Source organism: Lycium ferocissimum, chromosome 10, assembly GCF_029784015.1.
Source record: "Lycium ferocissimum isolate CSIRO_LF1 chromosome 10, AGI_CSIRO_Lferr_CH_V1, whole genome shotgun sequence".
NCBI lineage: Eukaryota > Viridiplantae > Streptophyta > Magnoliopsida > Solanales > Solanaceae > Lycium > Lycium ferocissimum.
The window spans coordinates 12,813,387-12,818,641 of NC_081351.1; the positions used below are offsets into that span (position 1 = coordinate 12,813,387).

The window sequence follows — 5,255 nt, forward strand, 5'->3', positions numbered from 1 at the left end:
TCTGAAGTTCAATTTTATACTGCAACTTATATAGGCAGCTTTAATTTGTCTGCTTTATGTGGATTAATTAGTTGAAGAGTCAATACATATACTTGAGGTGTTAATCAATTCTTTTTCGTTTGTTACTTTAGTTACTGTTGGGCTTTCATGCTGTTATGGAGCAATTTTCATTTTAAATAATGATGATTAGTATTGGGGGTGGAGCTAAAGGGGCTTTATACTGATGTTTATTCAAAAGAACCAATTGAAATTAATCGGAAAAATACAAAGAGCATAGGGGACTTGAGCAATACCTCTACAAATCAAAGTTGACATATCTCGATTCTTTTTACATTTAAACGTATGAAATAAGCAAAATATAGACAAGTGCAATTTCAAACTCACAAGGAGTGGCGATTATTTAGTAGTAGAAGTACTCATCATCATGATATGATTTTTTCTTTGTTTTCCGTCTGAGCCGAGTTTTGAACGATATTAGAGCATATTTTGATATATCAATATTAGGTCGATTAAAAGTTCTTGTTGGATTTGTTCATCGTCCTCCTCTGTAAATAAAATGCCTGCTATAGAATTATACTAGAGGGATATGCCCGTGCAATGCACGAACCCAAAATATTATTAAGAGTAAACCATAATAAGTGCTAAGAGTTTTTCAATACAACACCGGCATAATAGGTGCAAAACTAATACATAAAAGCAATGTCCTTCCAACGACCAGTCCAAAGTCTTTCACTGCATCTTTTTCAGCTTACTTATTGCTTTTTATGGGCATATTGATACCTTGGAAGCCTTATTCAAGAGTCAATATAACATTTCAAGTATTTTCTTTTCCTAAAAGAGTGTCCCACATTGAAATCAAAATAGATCACCAAAATTGGAAGGTTTTTATACTATATGGATACATAATATTCCTCTTCTCTACAATACGTGTATATGGAAAAAAGGACATAAGTATGGCCGACCACCAGTTGATACCCTCATTGACAGCATCTTCTTTCGACCTGTTACTTGATGCAATGTTTTTCCACCATCTGCATTCCATTGTACTCTACAGTTGTTCAAAAGCACTTGTTATATGGATGCCTTGTCTTGTAAGTTGGTATTGCATATTCAACTCAATTAATGCCAACAGTTTAAAGTTGTGACTCCACAAAGTATACTTTTTTTATAGCTTTTGAGCATAAATAATTGTTGGGCAACTCATTAGCGTTGCGTCAACCCAAAGTTACAGCTTTACAACCTGTAGATTTAAAAAATTACAGAAGCAAATAATAATAAAAAAAAAGTTAAACTAATGAAAATAAATGACTAAAATAACTTTAAGCTTAATTCAAAATGAACTTCTGTCGATAGGCAAGTTCAAAATGAACTTCTTAAAGAATATGATAATCTGCTCCTGAGTAAACTATAGTAACTTTGCTGAAATTTTTTCTCACTTCAGTTCAGGTGTTGCTGATACACTTAAAATAAGCTTGCTTCCCATTATAGACAAAGCAGTGCACTCTTTTTGACCAAACCATATTTACTTTATCCTAGCGGTAATGCATCAGAGAAGACACCATTTTTTATTAAGATACGGGCACCGATCATAAAATTGAAGAGCCCAGATAAACATACAACATTTATACATTTAATTGAAATACTACACACCCGAGCGAATGGAGAGCTAGCACAACAGGACGCAAAAACTACAATTATAAAGAAAATAAAAATACTGGCACCTGTAGAATCTATTATTTTAGGAAATAATTCATCTGAAAAAGAATTATCTGACCACATATAATTGACATTACTCGCTACACATTTCATTTAGGCAAGGAAAGGCATCACACCATTACTTCACTTGTGCAATGAGGACGGAAGTGAGTTTTTTCTCCTGAAGAGTTTTGACTTCCATATTTGACTTTCTTTGCTAAAACACGCCGATTTTTTCCATCTGCTTGTCCAGTCTTTTGCTTTCTCCCTGCCCTGTGGTAGAAAAATAAGAAAACACCAGTGAATATCAGCCATCCAATGGACGATGAACAATAGCATGTTGATTTGAAAGGGCAAAGATCCTAAGGAGGAAAAATTATACATGCGGAACTCTATACTCAAACGATCTTTTTCTACTTTTGAAAATGAAATTACTTTTAAGATCAAAATATACATTTCACTTCTGAAAGAGTGAAGACCCACAAAAGATACCCAGATACACTACACTACATTCACATGGCCAAGCAGATTATAATGTACCACATGTCATTTAACTATGTAAAAAAAATTAGAAAGGTCACCTTAAGAGTTCCACATTTTTCTTTCTTTCCATGACCTAGCGTCTTCTTATTTCCATGACCTGGTGTCTTCTTAACATTAACAGTAACATCATTATTCTCTATCACTGGTACTCTTCTACTCTATTAAGAACATGCTATTTAGTTTAAGACGATAGGTTATGCAGAAATGAACTTTTAAGCACCTTCCTAAAACCCGGAATAGCTAAAACTCTATATCTCAAATCAGCCAAAAGAATTGACTCACTAAAACCAGCACATGTAGGAATGTTGCTGCACAAATTGGAAGTCAAGAACCCCAAATCTACTCTTTCTCAACTTATATAGCAGAAGAAGAACATCACAGACGATCAATGGGAAAACTACAGAGATTCTGACATTGAAAGAGTTAAGAAGGAAGAGAGATAAAATAGTTAACGAAATAACATGACCACCGATATGAAAATTAAGTAAGCGCAAAAAATCTTATGATTTTCTTGGGAAGTGAGGAGTTCATTCCTTACCTCTCAATATGAGCTACTCATAGATCACATGCATCCGTTCCTTTGTCGTCTTTTCCCTTTTGTTTGACTTGAACTCCCAAAAAAGCCCTATGCGCATGTGGAGCTTTCAATTGTTTGGTCCGTCTCTTACTTACAGACGGATTCCGCTCTAAAAATCCCCAATTTCAAACGTTAGGTAAAAATCTCAAATTTCCAAATAGAAGTATAAACTAAAGGAAATTTATATGTGCAACACTTCGTGAACGCAAAGAAGTAACATTAAAAAACTCAGAATAGAGGAAAACAGAGAAAAAGAAAAAAGATGAAGAACCCTATAACCTACCTTTTCATAACTTGTATATAGCAGCAGAAGAACATCAATTAACAAAATAGACAAAGCATCGACAGAAAAATACAGAATTTAACACTGAGAGAGTGAAGAAGAGAGGAAGAAAATTGAGAAACTCACCCGAAAACTTGATGACACTTCGAGGAAGAAAATAGAGTTTGTAGAGAACGATGAAGAAGAAAGAGAATAAAGGTGAACGAAATGGAGATTGCCGAGTTAATCTAAAGTGATACACGTGGATTCCTAAATTAGAAGGTGCAGGACATGTATCCAATTACCAATGAGATAGGCCGAACTTCATAGTACAATTCATGCTACTTTTAGTACAATTATCCACTGCTGTGTTCGTCCGAAAAACTGAAATTTTCACATAAGTTAAAACAGAAGAGTAATTAGTAAGATCTAACAAATCTCCAATTGAATACGAAAATGTGGCTCCAAAGTTGGCTAATTTTACCAAAATGTATAAAGACAAATAATGTAGAGATTAATTCAATACTCCCTCCGATCCACATTATATGGTAAAAGAGAGTAAGCACACTGAAAATAATGGCATATAACATTTGCTGCATTTTCGGATTAAACGACCTTGAAAGGAAGTTTCTCACAAAGTCACAATCAGAAATTTAAGTCGTTACTTGCTAAGTTTTCTCATAGGACTCCTTTTAAGATAACACCTTGAGCATGAAGTCTTTTTTGGCCAAGAAAATTGTAAAACACAGATGAAGGAAAAATTACAAAGTAGTTCTAGTGATGGTAAAAGGAAGAACACCAAAGAACGCAACAGCTGCTGTATTTGTCACAAGTAGCAAAAATAGCAGAGCAAAGTTCCTAAGCAAACTAAGAAAAAATTTATATTGAGATATTTGGCATCAACATCAGTCATTATCATAGCTGAGTTTTGTAGCGATATGACTGATTATACAACACAGAAAAGTACAAATAGATAAGGAGATAGAACAAAGATTATGAATGAAAAACTTGTACTTGTTTGATGTAATTCCGTCAGTTCAAGGATTTGACATTTACAAACCACTTATTCTTACATCGAATCAATCTGGCTATTGATTAAAAAGTGAATGAGGTTGCTCTCTACAGAATTCATCCTTTCATTTATCAAGTTCGTCGAACTCCTCTGTAGCTAACATCAGCCCCAAGTACATAAAATGGTCTAATTTCCTTTCATCATTAGTCATTAGAAGCAGATCAATATAGAGTTTTTACTAAATAGTTTGTGCAACTGAACAATTTAATATGCACATGCACCTAAAAGCTTATTTTAGCAATTCATTCAGTTGAAGCAGCCTTTTTTTCAGTTTAATTAACTGAAAATGAATTTCAAGACGTAAAACGTATAGCACCCTGCAAGTAATACATTATTCCCGCAAGCTCAAAAATAGATTGACGGAATACCTCAATATCAGTTAAATAAGCCTGTCTTCCCGCAGTCATTTCCTCGGGGTACCAATGATCCTGTGAAGCCAGAAAGTATCTACCAAAATATTTTCATACACTAACTTTATTATTACAATCAACAAAATATCATAACCATCTTTAACTCCATAAGTAAAATTAATTTTAACCACAAAAACTTCTTATATTTTACCTAGGTAGTATGAAGTTCATCCCTTATCTTTCAAATAAAATATTTTTTAATGAGCCGCCAACACATGTTCCCTAGGTAAATTTCCAAATTCCTTAATGAAAATATAAGTTAAAAGAAACTAGGTATAATAAGTAACACACATGAACAATTTCTTGCTGGAAATTTCATTCAAAAGATAGAAACTATCATATACCCACCAAATTTAAATTGCCAGCAAAGAAGCTGCAATAAAACGAAGAAATATCCCCAAAACAGTGGTCCAACCAGAAAATAAATAGAACAAAATGGATAACATTTGAAGAGTGAATACCCATATTCCAACTACTAACAGAAAAGTGCAAGAACAACAGTGATATTGCAGAAAAACTCACCGAAAAGAAGAGCTTCATTGAGATTTGAGAGCAGAGGAGGAGAAGAAGAAATGTGAGAAGCTGAGGAGCGGACAATGGAATGGAATGAAAGAGTGAGAGAATAAGACCTCTATATGATGAAAACAGATGGAGGTACACGTGTGTTACTTTTGTGAGTACATGTATACCTTGTTC

General features: G+C 33.8%; 1 long non-coding RNA gene across 2 annotated transcripts; it reads right to left on the minus strand.

Moving 5' to 3' along the window:
* Positions 1 to 863: 863 nt before the first annotated feature.
* LOC132032510 (uncharacterized) lies at positions 864 to 5,214 on the minus strand. 2 transcript variants are annotated; one of them, XR_009408486.1, is made up of 3 exons: positions 2,777 to 5,214; positions 1,833 to 1,968; positions 864 to 1,240 (listed from the first exon to the last, which is right to left on the minus strand). It is a non-coding gene; the product is annotated as an uncharacterized LOC132032510 (long non-coding RNA). The 2 variants fall into 2 exon arrangements; XR_009408487.1 differs by lacking the exon at positions 864 to 1,240 and having other exon boundaries at positions 1,444 to 1,968; positions 2,777 to 4,596; positions 4,711 to 5,214.
* Between the last annotated feature and the right edge of the window lie 41 nt (positions 5,215 to 5,255).